Genomic DNA, 9,046 nt, shown 5'->3' with positions numbered 1-9,046 from the left:
TACAGAATGCACATAACATTTACAGGGCAGACTATGGTCCTTTGAGACTCAGAGGGTTACAACAGTAAGAAAACTGACATACACAATAGTTTTATGTTAATATGGATAAATATTTATTGTAACAAAATATATATTCAAATAACAATCGTTTAGACACACACACACACAACACTTTACAAAACACCTTTTGAATGTATAATTTGAAATGTCTTTTCTCTGTTTCCATCGGGCGCTACAGGCATTTGGCTTACAGAAGCTTTGTCAGTTGGTGCTGGGGCTATCTAGGCAGAAAGATCAGGGTTGTAATACCATCATGTGTTGTCCTGTGTATATACCGGCAGCTATGTCGGATTCAAACTGCCCCTTGACTAAACCTTGATACGTGCTCAGCAATGGCCTCCTCCAATGAAGGTCTGTCATACTGCGTGCATAGACTGTCAGACACTGTAATTTTATGCAGTTCCTCCATGTAGGGAAAAGGATCTGGCAGAACCTTTTCAAAAAGCAGTGTCATCAGGTTGTAGACGTAGCCTGGAATTTTTTTTTTGAAATACTGTAAATTAAGTTCTACTCACTTTTGTGTATTGTATTGTATTTAGTTTTTTTTTTTTTTTTTTGTAAATTACTAATTAAAACATCTGTTCAAACTTACAGTACGTTGGGTTGGATGTCAATGGTTTTATGGTGTACAATCCTTTTTTTAGCCTTGGGGAACAAAAGTCTGTACATTGGCTTTCCAGATGATGTAGTAGCCTTTGGACGGTTTGAATTTTCATTGAAATGCATGCCAGCCAAATATAACCTAAAACAGCAGAAAAAAAACATGTAGTTACTAAAAAGTAGGAGTGACATAGTGTTATTATTTTTTTAAGATAAATTGTAAATAATAAGAAATGACTAGGCATTCAAAATGTAATAACTGCTTTTCAAATTACTTTATAGCTTATGCTAGTCTTCCTGTATTACATAAAATTATGAAATAATCAGACATTATGGTTTATTAATTGTCAATAAGATGCTTCTATACAACTTTGCTTTGCATACCTGCACAGCATTCCAATAAAAGGGAATACCACACTTTTGGGGGCAAAGCGTAAAATAACACTGTGAAAGGCCTCCAAGGATGAGGTCTGGAAGTGAGGGCTGAGCTTGGCTACATCTTTGAGGACTCTTGTTAATCAGCACCTTTTCGACTCTGTAAAGTGGTTTTGAACCTGGAATAGTAGTATGTATTAATTTGTGTGAAGGATAATGGAAACAGTATTAGCACTGTGGGACACACAGATGAACAACAGTCAGCCACTTTGATTGGTAATGGTAATAATATGAAATACTATACACTCACAAGGTTTGAAGTGTTTCCTGCTGCCCTTAGACACTCGATGTGAATGTTCACATTGTTGGTATAATGGATCATCATGGATGTGAACATCCTGAATGTGATTTAAAATTGTGTTTTAAAAAGTAGTTTAAAGTTTTAAATACATTACTTACAGTTTGCGTCGTCGTTGTTGAGCACAGAATAGTCGGCACGGCCTTGTCTTTGAGCAACAGTTTTTTGGCAAAGCCAGCATCATATTGGTATTTGTTCTCAAAACAGTCATCCTTAAAATGTATAGAACAAACACTGTTTGCTCACGAAATGAGCGTAGTTGTCTTGTGCTGGAGGCGGTCATATGCAAATGGCTGGAACGTCACTTCGCACCGTGACGTCACTTCTTACCATGGATCCAAAACGAGCTGTATTTAGAGCTTGATTAAATAAATGGTTCGTTTATAATGGGGAGGACGTCTTAAGCTATGAAACTTGCGGGACGTTTTAATGGTACAAAGACCTCTTATATTCCAAAAGATCAAGGCAAATTTGGTTTCTCATTTCATGACACCTTTAAATAAATATAAAAGGATATATTTCTTAAGTATAATTAAGTGAACTTACCAGGAATTATGAATAAAGCCTCTAATCTTCAATCGTTCTCGAGCTGCTCCAGTCGGCTGGGTTTCTCATATGAATGATGCGCGTGCAATCCCATAATGCCACACTACAGAAAGTTAGTGTAAAAAGCAGGAACTACAGTGACAACACCTGCTTCTTGTAAATGAATTACAGTTGACGTGGAAATATACTGTTAACAACTAAAACCTTATTTGACCCATAATGCATTGCGAATTACAGGTGCATCTTGTAAAATGTTTATACAGTACAATTCTGTAAAATTTTGCTGTAGAAACTACAGCAATTTTTTACAGTGCAAGTATTGGTTTAACATGTTCACATGGCAGGATTTTGATTTAGTTTGGTTATAGAAGGTTATCCCACCCCTTTCAACAGATTACCATTTTGGTTTGGATACTTTTATTCTGATTGAGGTGTTTATATGGAGCACTTTCATTCAGACTGGACGTTATCCTAAATTTCGAAGGCTGTATGCTTCCCTTGATGGACTACCACCCTCCATTATGCAACTCACAGCATTAATGCATATTACATGCTCCTCGTGCCGCAGCAAGGGGTCGTATGTGTCACACATCTGCTTAAAGGGGAAATACAATGTTTCATGGATTCAGAGTTAAAGAGTTTTTTTTTTTTTTTTTTTTTTTAAACATGCCCAAAAATCTTACTTATGTGTTGTACAAGTTTCGTTAGTTTTTCGATCATGGATTTAATGACGTAGATGATGGTGGAACTCCTTATGAACATTTCTCTCGGGAATGCATGCTCACGCACAATTCTTCAGGAATTAATTGGCAGCGCTGCATAGGATTTGTTCGGGGCAGCAATGGAGTGTAGCAAGTGTGTTTGTGTTCGTGTGATCTCACTGATGAATATTTTATAAACAAGACCAGGTTGATGCTGGACTTGCACAACGTTTGCTATTAAAACATGGTAAAAGACCCCATTCAGGTAAGTACAACTGCATCAGATTTCTGTTAGCACATAAGTGAATATGTTAATTAGACACTTAAATTGAATGATATACAAACTGCCACCGTATTAGGCTGCTGCTAGGGGTATCAAGATGGTAGTATCAAGTAGTAATAGTATCAGGAAAAAACTTCTTATTGCTGGCCATTCAAATTGCATCAGTAGAGTTCTAATGACGGTGTTCAACTATAACCGCCGGTCTCACGGTTATATACGAACCGTCACACCCCTAACTGTATGCAATTATAATTGTCATAAATATACTTGACGGAAGTGGTCCTGATTGAAGTAAAGCCATTGCTGCCAATAATTTGACTTTTAGCCTTTATCATGTACTGTGTTGATCTAAATGCAAACTATACTCTAATTGAACATACAGTTGTGTGCAAGGTACGACGGTGAAACAAAATAGTGTTATCAATGTTGATTTAACTTTTCAAAATCAACACCTCATTCAGCGTTACTCCACGGTCTCCAGAACGACCCTAATTCATCCGTGATGAAGGTAAGAAGGTAAACAGGGTCCCGAATTCAGCGGTGAATCAACGTTGATCCAATTTACAAAATCGAAAGGTAATTCAACGTTGATTCAACCCTGGTACATGACGTTGTTTCAACGTTGAAATGCCGGCTGGGTAGCCTACAGAATAATAAGCGTTATGACTGCACACAAGCTTGCCACTAATTCTAAGAATTAGAATGAATGTCTAATTAGCAAGGAGACATATAATTGTTTAGTAATGAACAGGGGTCTCCTGTATCAACCTTCTGTAAACACAAATACTTTGCGTACGCCAGCTTTCACGGTCGAATGTACTAACAGTGAAATTAACGAAAGATTGTGTGTTCCTCCGAGCCAATTTCATGTCTGGCGTATGTTCATTTCTCATAGTTGTCAACGGACAAAAACAATTACAGGCAATGAAGTGAAGTTTCAAACATTACATAACATTGTAATACAAGTATATCGCATATTAATGAATACCAATAATATTACATTAATCATACAGCCCTAAAGTACAAGAGGGATTTCACTTCTGGATTGTGAACAATGAAAACAAATGTCTTCTCTTTATTGCATATAGAACAGTTCACAAGATACAATTAGCTTGATTCTGTTTAACAATAATAAATTGTACTTGAGACTAAATCTTCTCTCTAGGCAACTAAATGATGGCTAATAAATTCTCAGATTTCATTCACCAGTGTGTGAGTTGTAGAAGTACAAGTTAAGCATGGATATATTTTCACTTGCAGAACACTCTCTGACTGAGCATTTCAGAGTTTCACTCTCCATCAAGCGATCTGTGCTGTTTTTCAGTTCATCTGATGGATGCGCAGCACACCGGTGTCTGACGTACCGTTAACTCTAGTGTGTAGGCACACGACTCACCGTCCCTTTGTCTTACACGCACAACAGAGAGTGAGAATTGACATGCTACATGTAAACAATATTCTTTGTATTCTGAAGCCAATTCGCAAACACAATCTCACTGGCTGGTGCCCACCTATTATTGTCCCCATTTTGATTTCAGCAAATCCATTCGATTGAACGCACACAACCTGATTAACATTCATGAATCCAGCAGCTCATTAATCCTTAGTGTTCTTTATATTGTCTTTATTAGCACTCGTTAGCTTGTCATTAGCGTTTTCATTCGAAACTATCGCTATTTTCTTTTCTCCTCTCTCGCTCCAGTTTTTTTCAAGTTCATCAAACAACCGCAGTAAGAATATTTCATCAAGCTCGGTGAGTAATGGCTTCTCCTGGTATTGTTATTTGCAGCTCTTGCCACATGTACAGTTTATCTATCTCTGCCCCTGATGAGGGATTCACATGTGATAAATGCAGGGAAACAGTTAGGCTGACAGAGAAGATTTCAGAATTAGAGACACGCATCCAAACTTTAATTGAGGACAGTAAGAATGTTAGGGCTCTAGATATGGCTTTGGATGCGTCTAGCTCAGGGATTCCTGTACATTGTTCGGTTCCAGCAGAGCCCCTGCAGCAGGGCAACTGGGTGACGGTGAGGCAGCGTAGTCGTGGGTCAAAACACCGCTCTTCTGTTCCGATCAAAACATTAAACAGGTTCTCCCCACTCAGTGATGCACCCACTGAGAAACCTGATGAAAGTGCTCTAGTTATTGGCGATTCTATTGTACGGAACGTGAATATAGAGACACCAGCCACCATAGTCAAATGTTTACCGGGAGCCAGAGCGCCTGACATCTTGGCAAATTTAAAAGTGGTGGATAATGCTAAACGTAAATACAGTAAGATTGTTATTCATGCCGGCGCTAATGATGTTCGACTTCGCCAGTCGGAGATCACTAAAAATAACTTTAAAGAGGTGTGTGAACTTGCAAGCACGATGTCAGACACTGTAATATGCTCTGGTCCCCTCCCTGCTTACCGTGGTGACGAGATGCATAGCAGATTGTCATCACTCAATGGCTGGATGTCTAAGTGGTGCCCACAGAATAACATAGGTTTCATAGACAATTGGACGAGCTTTTGGGGCAGACCTGACCTGTTGAAAAGAGATGGTCTTCATCCCTCCTGGGGTGGCGCCACTCTTCTGTCTAGAAATATGGCACATAGTCTTAGTGTTTATACTTGACTAACTGGGGCGCAGGTCAGGAAGCAGACAGACTGGCTAAACCGACCGTCTGCTAGCTGCCTCCCGTCACAGAGGTCAGTTAATTCTCAGCACATAGAGACTCTTTCACCTAGATATCACACTATAGAGACTGTGTCTGTTCCCCGAACTAGAAAATACAAAAATTGTCAAAATCAATTTAAGAGTAACAATTTAATTGAGTTTCAACAAATACAGAACAGATGCAAAATGGATAAAGAAACGATAAAGCTTGGCTAATTGAATATCAGGTCCATTTTTACAAATGCACTTTTTGTAAATTTAATATGATCACTGATCATAACTTAGATGTGCTCTGTTTGACAGAAACCTGACTAAAACCTGATGATTACATTATTTTAAATGAGTCCACCCTAGAGCTGAAGATCTTTACCCGAACCCGACGGGTTCGGTCGGGTTCGGGCTTAATTTCTATCATCTTACGCGGGCTCGGGCCGGGCTCGCGCTCCGGTTTGCGAGGTAAACGAGCGGTCATGTGATGTGTTTCGATTAGCGCGATAAAGATGCGAAAATGAATGCTGAGCAGGTGTAACGGAGGCTTGCCTCTGGTGATTACGTTTTGGTTGCACCAGCAACTAAAGCAAACTCTGAGGTGTGGAAAAGTTTTGACCATGCTTATAATGAGAATAATGAGTGAATAATGACGCACCATCATGACGCACGTGCAGGAGCGCGCTGAAGACATCTACAGTGGATTCAATCATTTCCCTCCACAAAAACATGTAGACCTAGCCTAATCTCTGTGAGTAAAGGTTTTTCAAATAACTAAATATTCATTGAGTCTTAAATGCATAATGTTGACAGAGTATTTACGCTAATGTTGGCATTATTCTTTTATTAAATAAAGCAAATCCGGCGGAGCCTTTATCTTAATTTCGTTATTGCCAAATACCCATCTTAATTTAAAATTTATCTTAATTAAATTTTTTTTAAAGACTCGTTTTTATTGGTGCGTTGGTCTATTTACAGGTTAAATGAGTCTATGTCTAGAATGCTGAGATGTTACAATGTGACACAGGACTTATTTTATTTCTTTATTCCAACTTCCAAGTGGTCTAGTCTACGTTAGTTATGAGTAAATTATGTTAAAACATGAATAAATTGCTCATTGTTGGCAAAAGGCAAAAGAGCTGTGTGCGTGCGCACATTTGAATAATGTCGGGCTGTAAACGGGTTCGGGCTTTAAAAAAGCTGTCAATCAAAATGTACTTCGGGCTCGGGCCGAAACCTGTCGGGCTCGGGTCCTGTCGGGCCTAACTTTTAAGGCCCGATTACAGCTCTAGTCCACCCCCCAAGATTACTGTTATAAACATGAGTCACATCCAAAAGGTAAAGGGGGAGGTGTTGCTTCAATTTATAACAATGTTTTCAGCATTTCTCAGAGGGCGGGCTTCAAGTATAACTCGTTTGAAGTAATGGTGCTTCATATAACATTATCCAGAGAAACAAGGATTAATGATAAATCCCCTGTTATGTTTGTACTGGCTACTGTATACAGGCCACCAGGGCACCATACAGACTTTATTAAAGAGTTTGGTGATTTTACATCCGAGTTAGTTCTGGCTGCAGATAATGTTTTAATAGTTGGTGATTATAATATCCATGTTGATAATGAAAAGGATGCATTGCGATCAGCATTTATAGACATTCTGAACTCTATTGGTGTTTGACAACATGTTTCAGGATCTACTCATTGTCGAAATCATACTCTAGATTTAATACTGTCACGTGGAATTTATGTTGATAGTGTTGAAATTATGCAGCCAAGTGATGATATCTCAGATCATTTAGTTCTGTGCAAACTTTTATATAGCCAAAATTGTAAATTATTACTTCTTGTTACAAGTATCGAAGAACCATCACTTCTACCACAAAAGACTAATTTTTAAGTTCTCTTTCTGATGTATCCAAATTCCTTAGCATATCCAAAACCTCAGAACAACTTGATGTAACAAACTATGGACTCTCTCTTTTCTAGCACTTTAAATACAGTTGCTCCTTTACACTTAAGGAAGGTTTGTTAGACCCTATACCATCTAAGCTCCTAAAAGAGGTGCTTCCAGAAGTCATAGATCCTCTTCTGACTATTATTAATTACTCATTGTCATTAGGATATGTCCCCAAAACCTTCAAACTGGCTGTTATTAAGCCTCTCCTCAAAAAACCACAACTTGACCCCAAAGAACTAGTTAATTATAGACCAATCTCGAATTTCCCTTTTCTGTCCAAGATACTAGAAAAGGTGGTATCCTCACAATTATATTCCTCCTTAGAGAAAAATGGTATATGTGAGGATTTCCAGTCAGGATTTAGACCGTATCATAGTACTGAGACTGCTCTCCTTAGAGTTACAAATGATCTGCTCTTATCATCTGATCGTGGGTGTATCTCTCTATTAGTTTTATTGGATCTTAGTGCTGCGTTTGACACAATTGACCACAACATTCTTTTGCATAGACTTGAACACTTTGTTGGCATTAATGGAAGTAGTTTAAATCGTAACTATATGACCACCATCAGTTCGTAGCAGTGAATGAAGATGTATCATATTGATCACAAGTGCAGTATGGGGTACCTCAAGGCTCAGTACTAGGGCCATTACTCTTCACGCTTTATATGTTACCCTTGGGAGATATCATCAGGAAACATGGTGTTAGCTTTCACTGTTATGCTGATGATACTCAGCTTTATATTTCTTCGCGGCCTGGTGAAACACACCAATTTGAAAAACTAAGTGAATGCATAGTCGATATAAAAAAACTGGATGACGAGTAATTTCTTACTGTTAAATTCAGAAAAAACAGAGGTATTAATCATAGGGCCTAAAAACTCTGCTTGTAATAACCTAGAACACTGTCTAAGACTTGATGGTTGCTCTGTCAATTCTTCGTCATCAGTTAGGAACCTAGGTGTGCTACTTGATCGCAATCTTTCCTTAGAAAGCCACGTTTTTAGCATTTGTAAAACTGCATTTTTTCATCTCAAAAATAGATCTAAATTACGGCCTATGCTCTCAATGTCGAATGCAGAAATGTTAATCCATGCATTTATGACCTCATGGTTAGATTTTTGTAATGCTTTACGTTATAAAAACTCAGGCAATTTGATAATACCTAGAATATCAAAATCAACTGCGGGTGGCAGATCCTTTTCCTATTTGGCTCCCAAACTCTGGAATAACCTACCTAACATTGTTCGGGAGGCAGACACACTCTTGCAGTTTAAATCTAGATTAAAGACCCATCTCTTTAACCTGGTTTACACATAACATACTAATATGCCTTTAATATCCAAATCAGTTAAAGGATTTTTAGGCTGCATTAATTAGGTAAACCGGAAACACTTCACATAACACCCAATGTACTTGTTAAATCATTAGAAGAATGGCATCTACGCTAATATTAGTCTGTTTCTCTCTTATTCTGAGGTCACCGTAGCCACCAGATCCAGTCTGTGTCCA

General features: G+C 38.3%; 1 long non-coding RNA gene across 2 annotated transcripts; it reads right to left on the bottom strand.

Annotated features, from left to right (window-relative positions):
* Positions 1-269: 269 nt before the first annotated feature.
* On the bottom strand, positions 270-2,636 carry LOC127952230 (uncharacterized). 2 transcript variants are annotated; one of them, XR_008152854.1, is made up of 5 exons: positions 1,940-2,636; positions 1,346-1,433; positions 1,045-1,214; positions 653-802; positions 270-531 (listed from the first exon to the last, which is right to left on the bottom strand). It is a non-coding gene; the product is annotated as an uncharacterized LOC127952230 (long non-coding RNA). The 2 variants fall into 2 exon arrangements; XR_008152853.1 differs by having other exon boundaries at positions 270-493; positions 1,940-2,632.
* Between the last annotated feature and the right edge of the window lie 6,410 nt (positions 2,637-9,046).

The sequence above is a fragment of the Carassius gibelio genome, chromosome B3, assembly GCF_023724105.1.
Source record: "Carassius gibelio isolate Cgi1373 ecotype wild population from Czech Republic chromosome B3, carGib1.2-hapl.c, whole genome shotgun sequence".
In the NCBI taxonomy this organism is placed as follows: domain Eukaryota; kingdom Metazoa; phylum Chordata; class Actinopteri; order Cypriniformes; family Cyprinidae; genus Carassius; species Carassius gibelio.
This window is presented reverse-complemented; position numbering and strand designations above follow the sequence as displayed.